This window comes from Oryctolagus cuniculus, chromosome 6 (assembly GCF_964237555.1).
Source record: "Oryctolagus cuniculus chromosome 6, mOryCun1.1, whole genome shotgun sequence".
Lineage (NCBI taxonomy): Eukaryota > Metazoa > Chordata > Mammalia > Lagomorpha > Leporidae > Oryctolagus > Oryctolagus cuniculus.
In genome coordinates this window covers 96,698,007-96,725,010 of record NC_091437.1, presented here as the reverse complement: position 1 = coordinate 96,725,010, position 27,004 = coordinate 96,698,007, and the positions used below count along the sequence as shown (strand labels likewise).

At 40.2% G+C, this 27,004-nt stretch overlaps 1 pseudogene; it reads left to right on the top strand.

The window, feature by feature from the left end:
• The first annotated feature begins 100 nt into the window (after positions 1-100).
• LOC138850094 (tigger transposable element-derived protein 1-like) lies at positions 101-27,004 on the top strand (annotated as a pseudogene).

The window sequence follows — 27,004 nt, the reverse complement described above, 5'->3', positions numbered from 1 at the left end:
CACACACATATAGCCTTTTGTCATATGAGAAGTTCATCATTCTCCTTAGACTGATTCTTAAAAAAGAGAAAAATCTAAAAGCTCACTGTTAATTAGGTCCATGAGAAAAACCGACCACTCTCGGGAGATTGAAAACAGTAAAGGGTCTCCAGGCTCCTATGTGTTTACTCCAGGTTTTAGCTCTCATCTGAAATATATCATGTGTAAGAGGTGATTCTCTGAAGTTTCAGGGACAGAGAGCACAAGTTCTGGGGGCAACCATTCCTGTCTTGGTCTCTGTCACCCACCATCCCATTGACCCAGAGAAGAAATTAAAAAGGTGGGCATTCATGGTGATCTAAACTAGGCAGCCTTACTATGCATATCATGGTCTTGACTAGGTTTCTCCCCATATTCCTGACCCCAAACCAGTTCCAAACCAGAGAAATGTCACATCAGTGGCAACCCAACTCTAAGTTAGAAATGCTGCTCTCCCAAGTATCTGTCCATGATGCTCCAGCAATGCCAATAGATAGCTATGGAATACTGGACAAATCCCATGATCTTCTGGGCCATTTTTTATGCAGCCATGAAATGAAGATCCCCGGATTCTAAGCAAACATGGCTCAGTGGAAATTAGAAAAATGAACAAAAACAGTTTTAACTTGATGTAAGTATTTATACTAAATTCAATCAGTATCTGAAATTCCAATGTTCAGAATATTCATGGCCTTTGTTTTTGTCACTGTTTCTAGTTTTCTTTTTCTAGGTGTATATTTACATGACATGAGGGAAAAAGACATACATGAAACATACTCCTCCATGATTTTAATAGGGCTCCTAATGTTTAGCATGGGAGGAAAGTTGAAGTTAAATGACTTAAAATCAACATTAGGGAAGGTGTATTTCATTTATCCCTTGCATATCTGAGGAAATCTTCAAGTTTAATTGTAAAAGTGTACATTTCTGATGTGTTCGAAACAGATTGGCCTAATCATTTTTAACTTTCTATCAAAAGAAGAGGGATAGATTCCTGTATATTAAAAAAAAGCAAAGGAGATAATAGAGAGGGAGAGGAAGGAGGGAAAGAGGAAGGGTGGGAGGGAAAATGGAGGGAAAAGTAGGAGAGGGTGAGGGAGAAAAGGAGAAAGGAAAGAAGCTCAAGGGGTTGTGAAAAAAGTCTCAGACAATGAATTCCAGAGAAAATATACTCCTTCAGCTGCCCACGTTTCCCTCAAAAAAATAAAAACTTTCCAAATTTATAAAGCTATTCATAAGCAAAGAACACAACCAGAAGTTCTGGTTTATTTTAACCTAATTATTCAGGTAACCTCTTTCCTTCACCTGATGAGAGGTACATACCTCAATAGAATGTTTCCAAGCATATTTTTAAATCTTAATGAATCTGTACAAAGTACATTTAAGCATTATACCTTTTTCATTGCTGTTTGGCTACATCTCCTAAAAACACTGAGGTTATCCACCCACCATGACACAGCAGTCTTTACCTCTTCAAAGTATGCCTGCACTTACTGAGTGCCTGCTGTGCTCTGAGCAGCATTCCAGGCACTGCCTAGGTTGCAGAGGTGAACAGGGTTCCTTATTAACAATTTAGTAGGGGAGCAAAACAGCAAGGCATTTATTTTATTTTGAATGGAGCACTGAGTGCAGGAAATATCATGGGGGAAGAAGGTGGAGGTGGGGGAAGCAGGCTGGAGTCAAAGCATGAAAGAACATATATGTGTATTCTGTGAAAATAAATGGAAAATCTTATTCGGCAAAGGGAAACTATCAAAGTGATATGGGGGTAGGGGTGGAGTGGTAGGTGGCTTGCTTGTTCTTTTGGTTTTGCTGTTTTCTTAGAAAAAATAAGGTTATATCTGTGCTTTGGGAGAAAGGGTTGGGTACCCATGTGTAGGATGAAATGAAAGTAAGAGAGACTGGTAGGAGGCACAGACTAAGTAATTACAGCAGAAATGGGAGAAGGGAACCAAAGTGAAACAAGTCATAGAAATAAAATCTTCTGAATTTGGCAGTGGTTTAGATGTGGGGCTAACAGAAGAGACCCAGAAAATAATGCCCTGACTTGAGCCCTGGGGACTAGGTAAAGGGAGCTACCTTACTTGAGGGGACCTGGACCTGAGGAGCTTCAGTTAAATATATTGGTTGCGTGGTCTCCCGGGGCACTCTGGCATAGCAGTACATCAGGAATCTGAAAACACACCTAAGGCTCAAGACTGGGGTTAAAACTAAAACTGTCAGTCTGGGAGCCATTCACAGCTGATGTCCTTAAATTGAATGTAATAAATTAGTGGGAGATACTGAAGAGAGAAATATAAGGAGAGACAGGATCCCTTGGCATTCCTGGGTTTCCAAGGCTTCCAGGTCCTTCTCCTTGGAAATCTCTCCCACGTCAAATTATTTTCATTTAATTTTTCTCACATGCTTTTTACCAACTCAGTCCCTGAGTCTGGGTGCTTATGAGGTCTGACATGAACTTCTGAGACCTATTCCTAATTGAGCTCTCAGACTCCAGTCCCTCCCTGCTCTTCTACATTCTGCCATTCTCAGAAGAATCCAAGAGATGGAATTAGTCACATTCTCATCCTATTTTACAACTTCTGATGGCCAGCATTGTCCAGAATGACGTCAGTATCTGGCCATTGTCCACCCATAGAAATGCTGATGGTCAAACACTATATCTTCTGAGAAGCCCTCCTGATTCTATCCCTGCCTTAGCATTGTCTGCAGAGCTCTAGCCCTGAGATCAACACTTTCTGTGTTGTGTCCTATATCCACAGAAGCTGTGAATTAGTAGTGAGCCAGCCTCAAGAATCATAAAGTCAGCGCTTGAGACAAGTCTTCAAAGGGGATATTGGGGTCTGCTATGGTTTCAGTGTGTCTCCCAAATTTCACATTTGTGATTAACAGGACACCCAGGTTATCTAATCCCATCCCCACCTCAATACTGATGGTATTTGGAAGTGGAGCCTTTGGGAGCTGATTAGAATTAGATGAGGTCATCAGGGTGGGGCCCCCATGATGGGACCCCCATGATGGGACTGGTTGTTCTATAGGAACAGGAAGAGACCCAGGCTAGCACATGCACAGTTGCTGTCACATTGCCATGCCATGAGGTAGCAAGGTCCCCACTGGAAGCTGAGCAGGAGCCAGCATCATGGCTTGGACTTCTCAGTTTCCAAAACTCTACGAACTTAACTTAACTTAATTGGGGTCCTTGGAACAGTGGGTAAAGCCACCACCTGCAATGCCAGCATCCTTATATGGGCCAAGTTCAAGTTCAGGCTGTTCTAGTCGTCATCCAGCTTGCTGCTAATGCACCTGGGAAATCAGCTGAAGATGGCCCAAGTCCTTGGGCACCTGCGCCTATGTGGGAGAACCAGAAGAAGCTCCTAGCTCCTGGCTTTGGCCCGGCACAGTCCCAGCCATTGCAGCCATTTGGGTAGTCAACCAATGGATGGAAGATATTTCTCTCTTTCTGCTTCTGCTTCTTCTCTGTAAATATGACTTTCAAATAAATAAATAATTCTTCAAAAAGTTAAATTAATTTTCTTAATAAATTACCCAGTCTGTGCTATGCAGTCACAGCAACAGAAAGTAGACTAAGACGGCGTACTGAAAAAGCCTGGTAAGAGATTAAAACAAACAAACAAAAATCTGGAGAACAAGGATGTGATATAATAAAGACCAAACTCCCTAACGTGGCTCTACAGGCCTGGACAAGCCAACCCCTACCCATCTTTCCAGACTCTCCTCAAACTACTCCTTTCTGCCTTTAAGTCTCACTGGCCTTTTTGCACTACCGTAAAGTTCTCTCTTTTTTTTTTTTTCCTCATGCTGTTTCCCCTGGGTGAGTCACTCTTGGCTCTAACCTGTTTACCTGTGTCCATAATGGACACATATGTCCATTATCTCCATAATGTCCACAATGGACATTAGTCCATTGCAATCTCACTGTCACAAGAATCAGAGCCTGAACTCCCAGACTAGGCCAGGCATCTTACACACAGTCTTCTCGAGTACAGAAACTCTCCTGCCCAGCTCTCAGTGTCTGCAGGTAAGGCAGTTATCAAAAGCTTCCAGCAACATGCACACACACCATTCTGGAGATCTTACTAGTTCATAAAATATGAACATATCCACTTTATTTAGATGTTTTTGAAAGCGTGGTTAATAATCTCATTTTGAGATATAGTCCTTAAAAATGCCAAACATTGACAAGAGCAACTTAGTATCTATGACCAAATACAGCTTTCAGAGGGTAAAAGCAAATTCTCAAATAAATGCCCCTGTTAGAGGATCAAAGCTCCATATAACTCACAGTCAAGACCTGTTGCTATCAACATTTACAGATTAAGTATGGTTTTTATGATCATGAAACACTTGCATGTACATAGTCTGGGATGATTAGGTAAAAATCTCACCCAGCTGAATCCACGAGGGGTAATCTCAACTGCCAAGTCCAACATAAGTAGAGCAGGGAGAATAATCACCATGTCCTATCTGGCCCTATCATTGTAGACCTGCATTGATATTACACAGTAAGCAAATGAATGAATGAAAGTGCTGAAGTCCTTGAAAAATGAGCACTTTGGTAGATGATAATGATGGATAAAAGGGTAGATAATTGCATAGTGAGGACTTTCCAGGATGGTGATGAGTGACTGTGGTAGAACAATCGTCTGGAAACAGGAGCAGGGAGACAGAGGGTTTCAATAGTTACAGGGCAGCAATGTTAAACCAGTGAAGAACAAGAAATGAAAAGTTGCAATTGTGCCTAAGTGGGAAACTGGGTTGAAGTTGAAGCATGGGGTTACCATTCTTTTTTTTTTTAACCCAGGTGTAGACAGAGGCTTCGGGTTTTCCAGTCGTGAAATGAGTCTGCTGTGCACATGGACCTAACACTGGGTGATGTTATGCAACTGTGAAGATACAGCATAAGCAGATCTTGGCTCTTCCCCCAACAAGAGACTAGCTAATGAAAAGAGGGACTGCTGAAATTACTTGGCAGACTTATCACCACCAAAATCTTCCTTCACATTCAGATGGTTGAGCATGGCTTGTTTGCTAAAAAGTGCCATTGAGTTGGTGTCTAGTGGTAACTTAACATCTACTAGGTCTTAGGAGATGCCTGAGTGAAAGGTACTATATACTAAAATTATTGAATTTCTCCCTATGCTCCCAGTTGCTCACAGAAGTGAGAAACAGCTGGTCCATCTTTGGAAGGCAAAACCTCAAGTCCCTTAAGCCAACAACTTTCAGGAATTCTATTGGTTACTTGTAGAATTTATTTCTAACTTTTGTTCATAATATCCATCTGTTCTATTTATTTAATTGCATATACTTATTTTCTTTTCTATTTTCAACTAAAATCTTATAGGAGAAAATTCTTTAAAAACCATGTCCTTGTCGCATAAGGGAGTCATATACATAGAAGTTGATGCCATCCTAATTTATCAATATCTACAATTATTATGAAGAAGCTGTTTGAAAGGACCGGAATAGAACCAAAGTTTCATTCATTCACAAAATGATTGATTGCATATACTCTGAAGAAACAGATTCATATTTCTGAATACATGTTACTTTATATCCCTCAAAGAGAAAAATACATTTGCACTCAATATGCATTTACAGGATAATATGACACAGGTGTGGTGATGTTAGAAAAGACAGCGCCAGCTATAAAGAAGAAAAATAAAAGCTTTCCTAGGGAAGAAACTCGGATTTCAGAATGGAGATTTGGAAACAGGAAAATGGCCAAACGTGAAAGATGTTTTTCATATTACAAAGACACTCACTCAACCAAAAATCACACAAGCAAAGGTCCTGGGAGGGCACGGTAAAAGACAAAACCAAGTTTATGACAACTGAGATGTTGATTTAAGCAACTGAGCCTTTAAGACAGGTTGAACAGGAGGCTGCTACCCAGCATGAAGGGAACATGAAAAAGACATGTGGAGGAGGCAACATAAGGTATTCTGACGCTCACCCCCTGCAGAGTTTCGTGTTGCTGCTGGATTACATGACATGCTTTTGTTGTTGAAGAAGCAATCAGCATTGATATAAAATTTTAAATGTCAATCTTTATAGTGAGCATAAGTCTTTTATATGCCATCATATTTATACACATTCTTATTACCAACATTATTGCACATTAATTTTTAAAACTGAATTCATACATGCTTAAGATCTATTCATTTCTAATGTATTTAAGGAATCTGCATGATGGAAAAATAAATCATGCTAGCTGTTATATAAAAAAAACTACCAGAATGACTTTTTGCTGACATGGCTTAGAAACTATACATATCAAAGTACCTGTTACTGCAAAACATCATGGTTGGAAATGCCAGACAGAATTTTTTTCAATAAGAAATAAATGCATACTTTTAAGTAGACCTTATGGATACTTAAAATGCAAGACAATTTGGAATCTACTTATTTTAAATACACCTTGGCAGCCAAGTGAAAAAGTCAAATAATGATGATGATGATAAGAATAATAATTCATCTGCTAACATTTATGGAACAACTAAGTGCCAAGCATTGTGACTTTAAATAACTCATCAATTTAAAGAGATGATGTCACACATATGGATTATTGTTTAATCATCCTAACAAACCCACCAGGTAGATGCTTTAGGATATCTGGTCTGTTAGAGTTTAGCTCAGTGAATGAGTAGTTAAGAGCATGAATACTGAGTCAGATTATGCTGATATTGGTTACACCCCTAACTAACTGCAAGACTTTTGGCAAGTTACTTCACTTCTCTGTGTTTTTATGTTACTTGTGAAGAAAATCAGAAGGGGAATGAGAATTCATTACTATTTTATATGTAAAATATTGAAAAGAATGATGGTACATGTTAAGTGCTCAAAAATGATAACTGTTATAATTATTCCCATTTTGGAGATGTAAAAACAGAGAACTTCAGAAACTTGGCAAAGGCCACACAGTTAACAAATGGCAGTTCTAGGATCTGAATTCCAACAGCTGGACTCCAGAATCCCAGCTTTTAGCTAAATGCTATAATGAACATAAAATCTTCAGTAGTCTTTATAAGGAAAGAATTGGCCATTTAAAATGTTGAATTTTCTCTATGGTATATGTGTCTCAATTATTAAATTTATATCTGTATTTGTACATAGATACATAAACATTGTTCCTTTTGAAGACAGAGTCATTGATTTGATTCCATGACTTAACTTAATTGGGGGGCCGGCATTATGATGTAGCAGGTAAAGCCACTATGTACAATGTGAGCATCCCATATGGGTGCTGGTTTGAGTTCTGGCTGCCTCACTTGTGATCCAGCCCCCTGCTAATGCAGCTGGGAAAGCAGTGGAAGATGGCCCAAAAACTCGAGTACCTGCACCCATGTGGGAGACACACAAAAAGCTCCTGGATTCTGGCTTCGGCCTGGCCCAGCACTGACCATTGTGGCCATTTGAGATGTGAACCAGCAAATGGAAGACCACCTTCTCTCTCTCTCTTCTCTCTCTATTTCTGGCTTTTCAACAAATAAGTAAATAAATAAATATCTTTTCATACTACTACCTCCAGCTCCAAATTTTAATTATTTTAGCTTAAAAAATGGGGACTGGCATTGTTGTTCAGCTTTCTGCTAATGTGGCTGGGAAAGCAGTGGAAGATGGCCCAAGTGCTTGGGCCTCTGCCACCCATGTAGGAGGAATGGCCTAATCCAACCTATTGTAGCCATTTTGGGAGTGAACCAGAGGATGGAAGATTCTCTCTCTCTCTTTTTCTGTGTATGTCTCTCTCTTTAACTCTGTTTTTCAAATAAGTTAGTCTTTTAAAAACTAAAAATAAATTAAAAAGTCTTTGCTTTTACTAAAACAAAATACAGCCAAGGAGACCTTTAATGGTGGGGAAAAGTGAGCCAGGGGGCTATAGAAGCTATGGGAGTGAGACAATTAGACACTACCAAGGACACGTCGAATATTATTCTAAAGGACAGAGGGAGTCACCAAAGGAGTATAAGTAGCAGAGACACAGTCAGATTTGTGTTTTAGAAAGATCAGCATACTGCTGAGAAATGGGAACAAACTGGTGGCCTGAAGACCTTCTTTAATGGATCAAAGGGTATTTCTGAGAATTGTCATGAGCACAAAACATAATCCTAGAAAGGGAAAGAGGAATGAGCCTTTCTGGGACTGTTTGAGAAGACTTCTTGTGAGGATGCTACAGAATCACTGTCTCCCCTGTACCTGCTGACATAAATCCAAGCCCTTGTCCCAGGGCACCTCTGCTCATCACTGTGCCCACAATCTCTGATACAATCGGAAACACCTTTCTCTCCTCTCACGCTCCTCTAGGGGAACAGCACCCCCCACCCCAACCCCCTTGGAATGCATTATGAAGAAGGATTCTGGGAGCTTGCAGGTGTAACTGGTGAGACAAGGCACAGGGCTCCAGAACAGAAAGGACTGAAAGCCAGAGCTCATATGGCAAGGGAGGGATGGAGAATAAGGAATTATAGTGAGACAATGTCACCTTCGGCATGTACTGCCAGGCTAGTGCTGGGGTCTAGGGTGCTTAGGGATAGGGTATTCCCTCTCCGAGTCTCTGGGATCAGCTCACCCATTTAATAGTCTACCCTGTCACCTACTGCAAAGCTTATAATGTAGAGGCACAGGGGACACACCGATGCTTCATGGTGAAGCAGAGATGGCTTTGGCACTGATCCTCTGGGGAGATTTCTGCTATTCAGTGTTCCCAGTGGATGGTGAATGATTTGGACAACATGGGAAGTCATTGTATGGAGTTCTCAAAATCACTTCTTATCTAGATCCATCCCAGTGGATCCAGAACAAGAGCCGCTGAGATTTCTGCCTGGGCTAAGGCTCCTGAGTGAAACAGGAACTGCACATCTGCTTTGCCTCCCCTCAAACTCAGTATGATTTAAAATGAAAAGCTTATCCAGTGTTTACTTGAAGGGCCAAAATCAGATGGAAAAATTTTCAATTATAAAATTCCAAGCAAGCCAGAAAATCTCAAAGCCCTGGGGAGAATCGTAAAGGCTAGTATCAGACCACAATAAAACTTGGATAAAATGGCGATGTGGTTCCTAGTTTAATTGTATGTCTGCCCATGTTTCTGTACCAAATAGTTTGAAAAAGTAGGTCTTTCCTTTAAATAAAAATGAGAAGAATTTAAAAAGAAAACCCGGTGCAGACCATATCTGTATGCCATAAAGTCATGTATGCTGTATTTTGGCAGTGGAGGGACAATAAGCTAATTGCAGAGTGGTGAGTTTATGGATGTGTTGACTCCAGTAACATCTAAGACTGCCTTTCCTTCTAAGGACATGCATTGGCCTTCCGAATGATGCACATTCAGGTGTGTTTAAATGTATGTATTTAGGGTTCCATGAATGAGCTGTGACTTATTTTGCATTACAAATCCCATTTGCCTCCTGGAACTAATCCCTTGTTCAGTCCCATTTTCATTCTTCTATGCTAAAGTGATTTAGGGGCCAGCTAGTTCAAGGTTGTTGTTGCAGTATCACAGTGTGGTTTTATTTAAGACCCGCTTTGCCTCTTACCTGTTTTATGGCTTCCCAACACATTATCTTCTAACCACAAGGAAAGCGTAGTCCTCTATGAAACTTTTCCAACTCCCCATCCCTGGATTTAACATCACCTTCCCTGGAATCTCCATGGTACTTGGCTCTTACATCTCTTAAGACATTTCTAATTCAATATTTCATATATATATATGTATATATATTATTTGTGTACTTGTTATTACCTCCTCGGTGTCCACCCAACAGGAGATGACTATAGAGATGGGGAGCCCTTAGTCATTCTTTTTAGCCCAAGAAGCAAGTACCTCTTTGTCATCAATCAATATTGATGTAAGGAAATGAAGAGAGAAACCAAGTAATAGCAGACAATGTAAGTTCACTATCAAGTATGGTTTGCAGGCTGCTGGTTGTACCCTTTCCATCATACATATGAAATGACATCTCAGAGTATACAAGTGGTGTGCCAATGTGTAGTTGCTGTGAATCATATCCCCAAGAACTTTCCTACAGGCAGGCCAGAACCAAGATACAATGCCCTGAAAAAAAGTCTTCAGTGCAATCTGGATAACCCGAACATGTATGGTAATGAGATCACCAAAAAAACCTGCTTCATCTGGTCCCAAAACATCTGATAGCTCACACTACTATTAAAAATCATTGCCCACTATCTCTAAATTCCACAAGTAAAACTGCAGCCTGGGGAGGGAATTCACTCTTGTTAAGACAACCAATCACAGCCTGGCTTGGGGGATTCTAAGATGGCATAGGAGGTTGTCCTGTGTTGAGTTTGTGAGAAACCAAATTGGGCATTAACAATAGTTTATTTTTAAAGGGCATATATGAGAAAAATGAAAAAGTTGCTTCCAATATGTTCTGCCCATGCCTTAAGCAGAGCTGGCTCACCCAGAGGGTCATGGGAATAAAGGAAAGGTGTTCTCTGCCACATCTGTAACTTGGTTTGGACAGCTGAGCCCCAACCATGACTACAGAGGATTACACCAAAGCCCTGCTGGCAGATTCAAGGAAATGAGTAATAATATAATAACTTATCCAGCGCTTGCTCTTGGCCAGACACCGTTCTGGACGCCTTATGTACATTACTGCTAAATCCTCGCTATATCCCGACAAGGTGAGCGTTTTCATCTCAACCACACAGAGAAGGAACAAAGGCGCAGAGAGGTTAAGTAACTTGTCCCCAAGTCACACCACTAGCAAATGTCCTAGCTGGGCTCGTACCTCTTATAGTGCATCAAATTCCTTTTATGAAATGCAGATTCTAAGTCTTGAGAAAACACGGTGTAAACTTTCATTAAAACAAAGCCCAGATAATGTAAGACTTCCTATCACTTAACATTGGGTAAGCATAGTTATTTATATAGCAGAAAAGCCCAGGAACACTCTCAGGTATAATATAGTACTTAGGAACGTGCATTCGGTGTCAGGCTGTGCAGAAATCATAGCACCATGGTTTATTAGCTGTGTAATAGAAGAAAATCATGGCACTTCTCCATGCCTCAAACTGCAGCATTAGTTGTCATTCTAAGTACTCAATGACACAATCTTTATAAAGCAGCAGCTTGCTTTTTGGTGCAAAGTATCTCATTATTTTGCTATTATTCCTCCATGCACCCACCCAAATTCACACCTCACCATTTCCCCTGGAACTCAGGCTACCTGATATGGTGAACAAGTTCCTCCAGGATGCACTCCCCACTTCAGCAGCCATGCTCATTATTCTGCAACTGCACTTAAAACCGCCAGAACAACTTCCCATCTTTCCTCACACTGTACCAGCCCAATACCAGCAAATTCCTCATGAGAAGGAACCTAAATAGCATGTCCTTTCTGAGGTGGCTCTGCTGTCCACCTCTGCGCTCCCACTTGCCTCTGAACCTGCAGCCCTGCTGTGTATCACAACCCCCAACACATTTCATTGAGAACAGGGACCAGTTCTTCATCTGTGTTTATCCAGCACTGAGCCTAGAAATGAGTCCTTCCAAGCTTAAAATCAGTGCTTGATGATTGTAGGAGGGTGAATCCCATAGAACAGACATTAGCAACTTGTGGTTTCACACCTTGAATCTTCACTACATCCAAGAATGCAGGAAACATCACACTGGTGACATTTAATAGTTCATTCCTCCTCATCAACATATGATGGTCCTTTAGTACATGCAGGGTTGCCACGGACAAGCCATTGTGGTTTGGTTTGTCAAGGGCTACTCTTACTCAAATGATTATTTGGACCATTGATGAGTGCTTGTTCAGGTTGCTCCATCTCATTCCCAACAAGAAGCTGGCTACAGTAATTCTAAATGTTTATTTTGCCATGAGGCTTCTGAGTAGGTCATATTGTGTTCTCTGCCTGAAGTGGTGAGACTAATACCAGGACATCCTATTTAAGATTTTGAATACTACAACCTACCTTTCCCATTTCTGCTTTTAAGTCAATCAGCACAATAGCAAACTGGATCCAAATGGCCATCAGGAGTACTGGGGAGTACAGGGAGTTTGGGGAGAGGATGCTACCCTTATTTTAAATAGTGAAAAGTTCTGATTCTCAGAAGGCAGAGATCTATATTTTCAGTCTTCTCAGATTTGGCAAAATAGACATTACAGATAAGAGAGACATGGAGCATAAAGGCCAGAAGTTAGGCAAGGTGGCCACATGAGGGAGACAATAATTACTCTGAATGTTAAAGAAAAAATGTTGAATCAATAACGTAATTTGCAGAGAGACCTCCTTGAACTCTAGGTTACTTTGTTGTATATTAAACTTTTAAGATAGCTATAAAATGAGGCAGGCTCTTTGATCACCACATCAAGGCTGTTGTCATTGCACGCTCTTGAATGAACAACACACACCCCATGGTGTCCTCTGTGAAAAGCAATGCTATAGCAAACTACCTTGACATTGGTCAATCTGTACTATCGTTTTAATCCCACAGATTTCCTAGGTTGGTGAGACACTGAGGATGGAGAGTTTACTTTATTGGTTCTTCTATCACCTCTCAGTATCCAGCAGTGTCCCAGGAAGGGACCAGCTGTTTAATACATATGTGGAGAGTTGACTTCCAGGTGACGGACAACCAGAGATCAGTCTCCAAAACACCACACAGGTATCAGCCCATTCTTACAAGCAGAAGCCCTTGCTTCCTGACATTTCAACTTCTGATGACTGAAGGCATTGATTCCTTACAGATACTCTCATTGCTATGCATACTCAAATTTAACTATCACTCATCTCTACTAATACTCTATGGCATTAGTCCCAAGAAGTTTCACTTAGTAACTCCACACTTTTGGAGCCATGTCCTTAACATGTACTAATTATAAGCCTATCGTAAGCCTTTTCCATGAAGATATAACAGCATTCTTCATTATGTCACTGTGTCAGCAACACTGCCACACTTGGGTATATATAAGTAACAATACATTTGCACATAAGCAAAGAAAGAGTACCTAGGTTAAATAGGCAGGCTGATCAAGTAACAAATTAATTTACTTCACAGGCTCAACACCACCAGATGTCCCTAAATATGGTGATGAAGAGATATCCACAACTAAAGCAAACATACAGGATGTTCAAGCTGTTCACAAACCATCCATTCATGGGAATCATCTGTCCACAAGGCGTGCTGTTCAGAGGAATCAGATCATCCTTCTGGACAGCAGTCATCATGCTGTCTAGGCTGTACATCTAGTGGGTGGTCACATGAAGACTTTGGCTGGAAGCCGTGTCTGGATGTAAAATTAGCTGATATTGGAAGAATCACAGGGTGTTTAGAATATGCCTGGATATTACGTAAAAGGCAAAAGCACCTACTTCTCTTTCAGACTAAAACAAGGAATGGGACTCTGTTTAAGAAGCCCTATTTTTTTTTTTTTTGCTTAAGTTCTTATGATTTTTTTAAAGTTTGTTTTTATTCATTTAAAAGGCAGAGCAATAGTGTGCTGGTTGACTCCCCAAAGGCCCATCAATAGCCAGGGCTGGGTCATGCCAAAGCCAGGAGCCAAAAAATCCTTCTAGGTCTACCGCATGGGTGGCAGGGATCCAAGTACTTGAGGCATTACCTGCCACCTCCCAGTGTGTGCATCAGCAGGATACAGGACTGAAAACAGAGGCAGGGGCCAGCTCTGTGCCATAGCTGGTTAAACCATCCACAGTACCAGTATCCCATATGGGTGCTATTTTGTGTCCTAGCTGCTCTACTTCCAACCCAGCTCCCCACTAATGGTCTGGGAAAGCAGCAGAAGATGGGCTGAGTGTTTGGGCCCCTGAACCTATGTGGGAGGCCCAGAAGCAGTTCCTGGTTCCTGGCTTTGGATTGATCTAGCTCAGGTTATTGCAGCCATTTGGGGAGTGAACCAGAGGATGGAAGCTCTCCCTCTGTCTCTCCCGCTCTCTCTCTCTGTAACTCTGCCTTTCAAATAAATAAATAAATAAATAAATAAATATTTTTAAAATTTTAAAAAAGGAAAAAGAAAACAGAGGCAGGACTCTTTGCTAGGCACTCCAACATGTGACATCCCAAGCTGTGGCTTAACCATTTGCACCACACGCCTGCCCTAAAAAGCCCTGTATGTTACATAGGACCCTAAACTGTAGAGACCATCTTGTTAATTCTGAGACATTTCTTCAAAATGGCTTAGAGGATCCTAAAAAATATTATCGTATCACTCGAAGATTTATCACTTTGTTTTTTGTTGGCGATGCCTTGAAGGAACACTAGGTCTAATTTCCAAATCCAATTTCTCATTCCTTCTAAATCTCAAAAATCCTTTGTAGAACTTCACAAATCAGTTTGCAGTGGATTTTGAGAACTAAAATATAAACCCCAGAATGGCAAGAACTATCATATCTGAAAGGCTCACATCTTCCCAGTGTCTTTCAGTAAAGATGCTGAAAGACATTAGATAAATGCTTCCTGACTACTTGGCATGCACGGGGAACCCTGTTGGGTACAGGTTAGGCAAGTAGAAAGAACTGGAAATTGGCAGAGCCAGACTTGTTGAGTCAGTTAATAGTAACATAGACATTGCTCAAAGAGCTGAAAAATAAGACCAAGAAGATCTAATTCTTGATGCCCCTCCTCCATCTTCCCTCTACCAGCCACAATTACAATTTTGCCCCCAACAGAGTTGTGCCAATTCAGTGGCAGTCACAGGAATGGCAGAGTAGTTGGCAAGGCATGTGATGTCACATGCCAATGAACTTCAGTGACATTGCTCCTAGTTTCCTGAATGAGTACTTGGCCAACAAAACAATTTCTTCACTGAGATACTGGCTTTTTAGGTGTACCTCTCAAAGACTCATCACAGCTCAAAAGCAACTTGGGAAGTTCAATCGCCTATGTGGGGCCTACTTGTCACTCTTAAGTATAAAAGACATCTTCACAGAGGCTGAACTTGGTTGGGTAAAATCTGGCTAAAAGTAAAGGAGGAAAGCTCTGCTTGTCCAGGCTATGGTACAATACTCTCAGTGATCTTTCATCTTCTGACTCCTATGCAAGTGTGGTTTGGGGGCTATCTGCAGTGGTGTTTGTTAAAAAAAAAAATTCAGGTCCCATTCCAGATCTACAGAATGAGACTCTCTTTGGAAGAACCCAGAAATCTATTTTCCATAATGCTCTGATTTTTACAAACACTTAAGCTTGAGTATCAGTGGTCTCTGCTGATTTCATATGAGATTAGCTCAGAGAAGTCTCTCTAGCAATAAGGGACTATGTTATAGCCACAGATGGAGGTCTGTTCATCCTTGTTTGTGTGACTTTGGGCTAAGAAACTTGATTCCTTGCAAAAGCCTAGAAGGAGGTAGGAAGCCGGAGGTATTTCAGGAAAGGGAGGAGACAAAGATTTTACCTAGCAATTAAACACTGAAAAGAAGCATGAGCCAGTATAAGAAAAAAAGTTAGTTCATATTATTACATTATATAGAGAGATGGATGATAGATGGATAGAGTCAATATACATATATGTATATATATATGATATATACATATGTGTGTATAGATATATAGTCAATAATTGCCAAGTAAAATGTACTTTCCATTTAAATCAGTAATATATTTACTAGGAATTAAACCTAAAGATATACTCCTGCCAATGCATGCCAGTATTTTGTGTATTGCTAAAATAAGAGGCTCCACAAAGACACTCTTAGTTGTATTTCTTTGACTTAATTGCTCTCAATTTTTTAATAAACATAGAATTCTCATATAAATAATGTAGTATCACTAGTGAGGGCTCATGGATAAGGGAATTGATATTTATTGAGTTCCAAGTACATACTGTGAGCCAGGTATTGAGCTAAGGGCTACTCAGCAACCCTACAAACTGGATATGACTGTTCCCATTTTTTCAGACAAAAAAACTGAGGCTTAAAGTAGATATATCTGGTCCAAGATCATGGCTGAGAAAGGCATGAAACTGAGAAACTCCAAGGACTCTTCGTTAATTCCAGTTTTCTCTTTGACCATGCCAGCAAGAGAAGGAACATCTGCAAATATTCATGCTATCTAGGAACATCAGGTTGGCAGTTTTTGAACCAACCTACCTAGCTTTAATATGATATTTTTAAAATCAAGAAACAAGAAGAACCATTATATTGACAAGTTATGGTGGGAGGAGTCAGTTGCATGAGAAATCAGTTTCACTATGTTAAGCCAATTTTAATGATCTAAAAGTGTGGAAAAACATTCTTGATAATTTTCTAGCCCTTTTAGCTGCTTTCCTCTTGGCATATGAAACTTCCATCACCCCTGTCTTGCAGTAGTGGAAGAATTATTTTCATAAAGATTTCTTCCTAACAGCTCTGTTCAGTTCTTGAGTAAATAGGAATAATTCCACTACTGCTTTAAGAGTTAGCCCATGTATGTATAATAAGGGGTGCGGGGGAGGGAGTGTAGAAATGTGGGGCTGAGCTCAACTTCACAGCCTGAGGTTACAAGGCTCCCCGCCAAGTTCTTCCCTCTATCAAATCATTCAGCAGGCTTAACCACTCTGCCTCTACCCCAAGGAAAATGCTAACATGATTTAAGTGCAGTTAAGGATTCCAGTAGGCACTTACTAAATGTGGCATAATGCTTTCCATGCATAGGGAATAGGAAATCATTTTGCTAATTTATGCCTCACTCCTAACAGTTGCATTTCAGAGCTCAATCAATTCCTCATCAAAGCTGGAGCAACTTAATGAACTTTAAATTTATTTGATATAAAAGATGTAATTATGGGAAATACAAAAACTCATAGATACAGGAGCCTTAAAAAAGTTTACAAGGGCAAAGTATGTAAAAAACAGTATATGATTTCCTTTTTAAAATCATTTTAACATTTGACTCAGAACCTCTCTTTGACTTCATTACTTAAAAATACTTTTCAGTGGTATGAGATGAAGATGGGTGGTTAAGCTGATAACTTCAAGATATGGGAGAAATATACTATGCAAAAGACTGGAAAGAAAGACTCCTAGGGAAGGGAACCATGTGAAAGAGCATAGGACCAGCAACAGAAAGTGTTTCTGGCCAGACCTGTGGCAATGCCAGCAGTGTGATTACAACCCTGTTTGTAGTTTATTTGTGATCTCTTGCCAAGTCAGATAATTGAGCAGCAATAAAAATAAAGGAGTGACTTGCCTTGCAGTTGATGTGGCAGGAAAATTACATTACAGAACTTTTTGCAGGCAATGGGATAGTAAAGACAAGAGTCCAAGCTTTACCATAAAAAGGTAATGCCATTTGTAATGACAAACTAGCCAAGAGAACTAAGAAGCTAGGAACACAGACTTGAAATGAAGACACCTAGGACTAAAGAGCCAAGTGAGAGTTAAAATGCATTAATGTAGAAATCCATAGGCAAATCTTTCCATTCCAAAGAGAAACGTAGGAGTAGCTGAGGATGGCTTAGCAACTTCTGACTACAAGTTGGTCTTGTAGCCGATGAAAGGCTGGTGATGTGTGTTTCCACATGGGGATATAGGTGGGGCTGGGGGACAGGGAGCTGTGAGCCGTTTGACTGCCTCTTTGGGAGGATGGTATAAACCATCCCATAAGCTAAAGAGTAAACCATATGCGTTGTTTTAAGTAGGTGTTTACTGCTTCAGGTTGTTAGATGGGGCATTTTACCAGTACACATGGGTTTAGATGTAAATGGCCCTAGTGATAGAAAATGTTTCAAAGATAGCTATGACAGACAACACTGAGGAGTATACTGTTAGACTGCCCAATCCCATAGGATCATCTTCTGCAGTGGGATGGAAACAAGAAAGGACAAAGACACAAGGTCTTGTGGGGGATTTATGGAGTTTATTCTATCCTATAAAGTGTTTCTCTAAATGAGAGTAATAAACTCTGTATGATTCATAAGGAGAGTGCAGAGCTACCAATACCTCTCCAACAGTCCATCCATTGTCTCCTTCTTGCAGTGTACTCAGTTTCCAAATATACATGAACAACAACAAAAAAACCACTGCATTTTCCAGCCTTCTTTACACTCATGGGTGGTTATAAGCAATATTTCAGGCAACAACATAAGAGAGTACTTCAAAAAGCTAGTGGAAAAATGAAATTGCAAGTTAAGCTTATTTCCATGCAAAAACATAAAATCCATGCATAATTTTAAAATAATATGTATTTTCATGGACTTCTATATATATGGATTTTGATTTTTGATCACCAAAATAAACTTAATGTTTTCATTCCACTTTCCATTAACTTTTTGATGTACCCTTGTATGAGCTGAAAGGACTTGTCGGAGTTTCAAGAACTCTTTAAAGAACATTGTTGCAACCAGGGCATGTTCTTTTTGACCTTTTTCTTGTGTCCCTTTCCCTCTGGTTTTGTCATAGGCTGACTTGGGCTTCAGATGCTGTGTTGGAAGTATGAGGCCAGGAGATGCATCCTAAGGATTGGCAGAAGCTCAAGCCCTCCATTCCTCAAGAAGCTGCCATCCCAGTCTTGGAGTACTTATTTTCATTCTGTATTTGCAGGAGATAAAAATGACCCTGATTGATTTAAGTAGTAGGGCTTTTTGGTGGTGGAAAAGGTGGGGTACAAGGCCTCTGTTACTCACAGCAATGTAATTCCTCCCTTGGACAGAATGAAAGGTGCATATTTGACATTTCCTGTACTACTCTACTGCTAGAGAATCATTCCTTTGGCTTAACAAAGCTCAAATGTTCAAAATGTAAAATTTCCTGGCAGGATCACATTTAAGTATCCAGAAGTAAGTATTACCTGATCCTTTTTCTCCCAAAGCTAACCATTTATCCAAGAAAGGAATGAGAATGTTAATTTAAAGGGAACTCTGTAAGTTCATTGCCTGGTGAAACCTGGAAGAGCTGAGATACAATGCTCAGGGAAGGCACGCGGTTTACCACCACTCGGAAATGTCTTCTAATCCTTATGATTACTGCTCAAAAATAAAAATGCACCAAATGTTTCAGGAAAATTAACTCTTTAAGAATTTAGGGCTGGTGTTGTGGCACAGCAGGTTAAGCTGCCACTTGGGACCCCCTCAACCCATATTGGAATACCAGTTTGCATCTTGCCTACTCCACTTCTGATCCAGCTTCCTGCTGAAGCACCTGGTATTCAGCAAATGATGGATCAACTTGGGCTCATGTGGGACTATGGTTATCCACGTGGGTTCTTGATATCCTTGTGGAGCTCATTGATATCCATGTGGAACCATGCTATCTGTGTGAGACCCAGTTGGAGTTTCTGGCTCCTGACTTCAGCTCGGCCCAGTCCGGGCAGATGCAGGCATTTGGGGCATATATCAGCAAATTGAATATCCTCCTGCCATCAGTCTGCCTTTCCAATAAATAAGTAATTCTTTAAAAATATTTTAAAAGAACACTAATTAAATGCTGTATACTGTGGACAGAGGAAAAGACCAATGGACAAAATTATTGTTGAGACTTGAGGAATATTTTAAAGCTTTAAGAATTTCCATTAAGAGGTTATATAAAACAATAGGAGATAACAAAAAGGAAAATAAAAATGACTTTAAAGTGATTAAATGGCTTCTTTTTTATTCTCCCATTTTGAAAACCATATATTTTGGAAATAAGAAAGGAAGATGGAGGCAGCCCAAAACCACCTTCTAAGGTATCTTATAGAATCTCTAGGTTCAAAACACAAATAAAATTACTCTCTCCTGATTGAATCTGCTCTATCAGAGTTACTAGAAGCACTAACAGATGGACTTATGAAGACCTTCCAGTGTAAGAAAAACTAAGACGAGAGAAAAATCATTGGTACAAGAGAAATGCACCCTTACTGCCTCACTTCTCCTATTCTCCTGTTCTCACCTCAGCTGCTTTTAAAAGCATGTTATTGCTATGGACAACAAAAAGCTAATTCAACTCTTTAATGGCAATGGTGGCAAGGTATGGCATTTCTTTTGTCAGGAATGGTTTATGCTTGAACATCAGCATGATGGCAAAGTAGAAAGTCCTAGATCCTCTCTTCCTCCACAAACATTCATTCAGCAAAAATTCACAAATTCCCTTTGTAAGAAATACAGAAACTAATTGAAGGCTCCTGAACCCTAAGCAAATGTGAAAGCAGATTCATCATAACTGGTAGGAAGATTCAGGAGACCATCTCACCAGAATTCCTACCCTTGTCATAGCGTCATACTATCAGAAGAAGACCCCTAGCCCTCAGATTCTCCCAGTGAAGGAAAGAAACTAGTTCATAAATCTACTGCACCAACTTTTCCAAGGTGGCTTCCCAGAGGACTGACAACTGTCTAGCCTATTGGAGCTAATGAGCTCCAATACAATCACCTCGGGGAGAAGAAGAAAAAGTGTTGATCCATTCATCCAGCACCCAAACTTCCCTAGGATGGCCTAAAGAACCAGATTGAATCTTACCAATCTTGGAATTATGACGCATCTGGCATAATTTAACTGCCTGTAGGTTCTAGGGATCCACCACCTACTGCTCAACACATAGCAAGCAAGTGAAAAAAACCCAGCTTTTTGGTTGTCTTCTGGAGAGGGAATATGTCCAATGCTCCAACAGCTCCAGGACTTCCCAAAGATTGTCATCTGACTATCTCATCCTGGAGCTTTGACAGGTATGGAAGAGTATAACAGCATGGGGGAGAATGGAGACACTGCTTTGGACAGCAGGACACCATTAACTCCATCCCCACCCCCAACTCAGCAGAGTGAATGGACTTCAGCTGTCTGCTTCTCCCTATACAAAGAAAGCTTTGGTAAATGTCCCCAAAATGCTGAGTCACACTGATTGGTAATGGTCTTTTCCTGCACAAGATCAGTTCATGAAGGCTGGGAGAGGTGCTTACTTCATCTACTGCATAGATAACAATATAAAGTGTCCAGGAAAATGAAGAACCAGATAAAGATATTCCAAACAAACAAATCTCCAGAAATTGACTCTAATGAAATTGTTACAGGATTTATCTGGCAGAAAATTCAAAATAACCCTTATAAAGATAAAGAGAACAATGTATGAGCAAAGTGAGCATATCAACAAGGATACAGAAAACATTAATAAAAGCACCAAACTGAAATTATGAAAGTAAAGAACATAGTGATTGAACTGAAAAATTCTCTAGAAGTATTCAACAAGACCAAATCAAGCAGAAGAAAGCATCTTTGCACTTAAAAACAGGTCACTGGAAATAATTTAGAGCAGAAAAAATAAAAATGAATGAAAAAGAGTGAAGAAATCTTATAGGACATCAAGAGAGAACAAAGATATGCATTGAAGGAGAGTCAGAGGAGACAGGGAAAATGTTATGGCTTAAAATTTGGTTACCCAAACTCATGCAGACCATTAAAAGTACCAAGTCCTATGTTAGTGGTTAATTGACTAATATTAATGGATGGGTTAAAGGAGGAGACTTGTTTTAATTTTGGAATCTGGGAGGTAGGCATTGTGGAGTGGCTAAGCTATCAAGATACACCTTTGGAAGGTAGTTCTCACAAGGGGATTGGTTGTTTAAGCCAAGTTCTGCATAATCTCTCTCTGCGTTTCCTGCTCTTCCATGTGATAATCTTTCTGCCATCTTCAGTCCTCAGTATATGCCTGAACAAATGAGGCTGCCTAATCTCAGATTCTGAAACTCCAAAAATTATAAACCAATATAAACCTTCTTCGTTCCTAAGAAGATTCCCTCAGACATTTTAGTTAAAGAAAAGCTGACTAGTACAAAGAAGGATCAGAAAGTTTATTCAAAGAAGTGATGAATGAGAACTCCCCAAATCTGAGTATAGAAATGAATAACTAGATCCAAGAAGCCCAAAGGAGACCAAATAGATGAATCAAAGAAATGGAAATGACACATAACAATAAAATTGTCAAAAGGCAAAGAATTTTGAAATCAACAAGAGAAAGCAGCTCATCCCATAAAAAGAATTCTAAAAATATTATCAGTGTTTTCCAGAAGAAACCTTATAGACCAGACAGGAGTAGAACGATATATTCAAAGTGCTGAAAGAAAAACAATATCAATTAAGAATACTATACCCAACAAAGCTGTCATTCAAAAATGAAGCATAGGCGTGGTGCCATGGCATAGCAAATTAGGCTGCCTCCTGGGACGCTGGTATCCCGTATGGGTGCCAGCTCCTGTCCCAACTGATCCACTTCCAATGCAGCTCTTTGTTAATGGCCTAGGAAAAGCATTGGAAGATGGCTCAAGCGTTTGGGCCCCTGTACCCACATGGGAGACGCAGATGGAGTTTCTGTCTCCTGGCTTCAGGAGTCAGCCCTGGCTGTTGTGGCCATCTGGGGAGTGAACCCACAGATGGAAGATCAAGATCACAATCTCTCTCTTACTCATTAGTAAAACACCCCCTCTCCCAGGATGCATCTGCTTTATCTGGGACCTAAGCAAGGATGCCATGAAAATAAGGATGTGGAGCTTATAGAAGTGCCATGTAATTCCTAGGTGGCTTCGTGCATGGGAGGCACCATCCCTACTTCATAAAAGAGACCAACAACTGGAAGGGGTTCTCTTCTCCTCCACCCCTCCAAACCTGGCTGCAGATCACAGCTGGAGGGACTACAGCACAGCCAGATGCTCTCTCTGTCTCCCATTCTCCTTTTGGGCAAATCTTCAGTCCTATAGCCCACTCATTATAGGTATTTTTCTGTATGGGGCTGCCTACACCCATGCATGTATGTATGTTCACTTTCTTTCCTTTTAAATACATTTTATCACTCTGTTCATGTTATACCTATCAGCACTTAGCATGTTTGTCTTCGTGCACAACAAAATCCTGGAGTAAAAATTTAATAGCCTCTCATCCATGTCACCAAATTTTGCAGGCTTCTGCAAAGTGAATCAGAAAATGAAAGATCTCTCCCTGCCTCCATCACTCTCTCAAATAAATAAAGGCATATTTATTTATTTTCAAAAAGTTAAAAAAACAAAAATATTAAAAATAGCTATAACAAAATATGCTAAATGATAAAAATGTGAATAGATGTAAATTATGACAAGAATGACAAGTGTGGGGAAGTTAGAGTTATTACATGGAATTGAACTTTAAATTGTTATCAGCTTAAAATAGACCATTCTAACTACCAGATATCTTATGTAAGCCCCAAGGTAACTACACATACAAAAAGTACCTAAAGAAACTACAGAGGGGGCTGGCACTGTGGTGCAGCGGGTTAACGCCCTGGCCTGCAGTGCCGGCCATCCCACATGGGCTCCAGTTCGAGTCCCGGCTGCTCCACTTCCAATCCAGCTCTCTGCTATGGCCTGGAAAAGTAGTACAAGATGCCCTGAGTCCTTGGGCCCCTGCATCCACGCGTGGAAGACCCGGAAGAAGCTCCTGGCTCCTGGCTCCTGGCTTCGGATCGGCGCAGCTCCGGCTGTTGTGGCCAATTGGGGAGTGAATCATCGGATGAAAGGCCTCTCTCTCTCTCTCTCTCTCTCTCTGCCTCTCCCTTCTCTGTGTAACTCTGACTTTCAAATAAATAAATAAATCTTAGGAAAAAAAATGGGGCTGGTGCTGTGGCACAGTAGGTTAATCCTCCGCCTGCGGCGCCAGCATCCCATATGGGCGCCGGTTCTAGTCCCAGCTGCTCCTCTTCCAATCCAGCTCTCTGCTATGGTCTGGGAAAGCAGTAGAAGATGGACCAAGTCCTTGGGCCCCTGCAGCCACATGAGAGACCTGGAAGAAGCTCCTGGCTTCTGGCTCCGGATCAATGCAGCTCCAGCTGTTGCAGCCATTTGGGGAGTAAACCAACGGAAGGAAGCTTTCTCTCTGTTTCTTACTCTCACTGTAACTCTACCTCTCAAATAAATAAAATCTTTAAAAAAAAAAAAGAAAAAGAAACTGCAAAGAAGAAAAGATAAAGGAACCAAAATGCAACACATTCTCTAAAGACAAAGCAAGAAGAAAACAGTAGAGGAAAATAACAAAAGATACAAGACAGAGAACACAATGAACAAGATGGAAAGAGTAAATCCTTCCTTATCAATAATTACATATAAATTTGAACTCCCCACCAAAAGACATAAATGATTGAATGGATGAAAAATAAAAAATAACAACCTGCTCTTTACAAGAAATTCACTTTAGATTTAAGGATGCACATAGGCTTAAAATAAATGGATGGGAAAGATTTCCATGCAAATGCCATCCAAAGGAGAGGAGATGCAGTGAAACTGACAGCAGTCAAAATAATTATTTTAAGATTTATTTATTTGAAAGGCAGAGTTACAGAGAGATAGAGGGAGAGACACAAGAGATATCCTCTATCCACTGGTTGACACTCCAAATGGCTGCTACAGCCATGGCTGAAGCCAGGAGCCAGGAGCCAGGAGCCTCCTCTGGGTCTCCCACATGGGTGAAGAGGCCCAAGTATTTAGGCTATCTTCTGCTGCCTTCCCAGGTGCATTAGCAGAGAGCTGGATTGGAAGTGGCACAGCTGGGACTCATATAGGATGCTGGCATCACAGGCAGCAGCTTAACCCTCTAAACCACAACACCAGCCCCAAAATAAATTTTAGGTTGACAGCTGTCACAAAAGATAAGGACATTATAATGGTAAAAGGACCAATCCACCAAGAAGCTATAACCATTATAAGATACTTCTATCAACAATGCACCTTAATCTATAAAACAAACATTGATAGAACTGAAGGAAGAAATAACAATACAATAGTAGGAGAGCTCAATACTCTACTTTAAATAACATAGAATATCCAGGCAGAAGATCAGTAAGAACACAAACAACATAAATAACACCAAATGCCAGATGGATCTGAAAGGCATACGGATACACATTGCATTCACACTCACACGGAACTCCCTTCAGGACAGATGACATGTGCAGTCACTAGGCAAGTATCAGCAAGTTGAAGCCAATTGAAATCACACCAATTATCTTTTCAGACCTCAATGGAATAAACCTAGAAATGAATAGAAGGAAAACCAGAAACTTCACAAATTAAAAATACACTTGTTAACAACCATTTGGTTGAAGAAGAAATAAAACAGGAAATTAGAAAATACCTTGAGGCAAATGAAGTAAAAAGCACAACATATTAAAACTTACGGGCTGTAGTAAAACCAGTGCTACGGGGAAGTGTACAGTGATAAACACCTGTACTGAAAAGGAAGAAGGATCTCAAATAACCTAACTTTGTACCATAAGTAGAAAGAGAAAAAGAAACTAAGCCCAAAGGTAGCAGATGAAAACAAATAACAAATACTAACGCAGAAATAAATGGAGTAGAAAACAGAAAAACAGAAAAAGAGCAATGTAATCAAGTTGGTTTTTTGAAATGAAAAACAATATTGACAAATCATTAGCTAGACCAAGAAAAAAAGATTCAAGTAGAACAAAATCAGAAATGAAATAGTAAACATTACAAATGAGTCCAAAGAAATATAAAGCATAAGAGACTACTGTGGACAATTATACACCAACAAATTGTATGATCTAGAAGAAAGGGATATATTTCTAGAAACTTACAACCTACCAAGATTAAACCATGAATAAGCAGAAAATCTTAACAGACCCATAACTAATACAGAGATTAAATCACTAATCAAAACCCTCCCAATAAAGAAAACCCAGAACCAGATGGCTTTGTTGGTGAAGTCTACCAAACATTTAAAGAAAAATCAATACCAGCCGTGCTCAAACAGTTCAAATAAATTGAAGAGGAGGGCAACTTCCAAACAAGTTTTGAGAGGCCAGCTTTACCCTGATACCAAAGCCAAATAAAGATATCACAAGCAAAGAGAACTGCAGGGCAATATTTCTGATGAATATAATGCAAAAATCCTTAAACGGCACCAGAAAACCAGATTCAGCTTTACATTTAAATAATCATATACCATGACTAAGTGGGATTTATCCCTAGGATGTAATTAGGAATAAAAGGAAAACACTTCAACACAATAAAGGCCAACTATTGTAATTGTTTCAGGCACCACAAACCACACTCACATGAAATGGCAAACTTAACAAATGTTGTGGGTCTTATGCTCCACCAATTCTCTCCCTCTCATTTTGCTTCCCTAGTGCATGAAACACAATATTGAAATTAGGCCAATCATTAACCTGAAAAAAGTCCTCTAAATGATCTCCTGAAAGGAACAGTCACATTTTAAGGAAAAGCCAGATAGGGCCAAAATCTAGTCCTCTTACACCACACTGTCAGTCAAGTTGCAAATGTGAAGGAAAGTTCTTGAAGAAAACTAAAAGCCTACCCTAGTGAACACACAAACAATAAGAAAGCAAAACAGCCTATTGCTGATATGGAGAAAGTTCCAGTGGTCTGGATGGAAGATCAAACCAGCCACAATATTCCCTTATGCCAAAGCCTAATCCAAAGCAAGGCCATAACTCCCTTCAATTCTATGATGGCTTAGAGAGGCAAGGAAGCTGTGAAAAATTTAAAGCCAGGATGCCTTAGTTCAGGGGGTTTGACGAAAGGAGTCATCGCCATAACACAAAAGCAGAAAGTGAAGCAGCAAGTGCTAATATGGAAGCTCACAGCAAGAAGCTCGAAGATCTTGTTAAGATCATCAATGAGGTGTCTACAGTAAACCATAGATTTTATATAGAAAGAAGGTGCCCTCTCGCACATTCATAGCTAGAGAGAAGTCAGTGCCTCGTCAAAGCTTTTTGGAAGCTTTTTGGCCAGGTTGATTCTCTTGTGAGGAGCTAATGGTTCTTTTAGGTTGAAGTCAATGCTAATTAACCATTCCAAAGACCCTTAAGAATTATCTTAAATCCATTCTGTCTGTGCCCCATAAATGCAACAAAACTGGGATGACAGCACATCTGTTTACAACATGGTTTACTGAATATTTTAAGCCCATTGTTGAGAACTACTACTCGGGAAAGAAGATTCCTTTTAGAATATCAGTGCTTATGGACAGTGTGCCTGGTCACCCCAGAGCTCTGAAGGAGATGCACCATGAGATTAAAGCTGGTTATCATTGA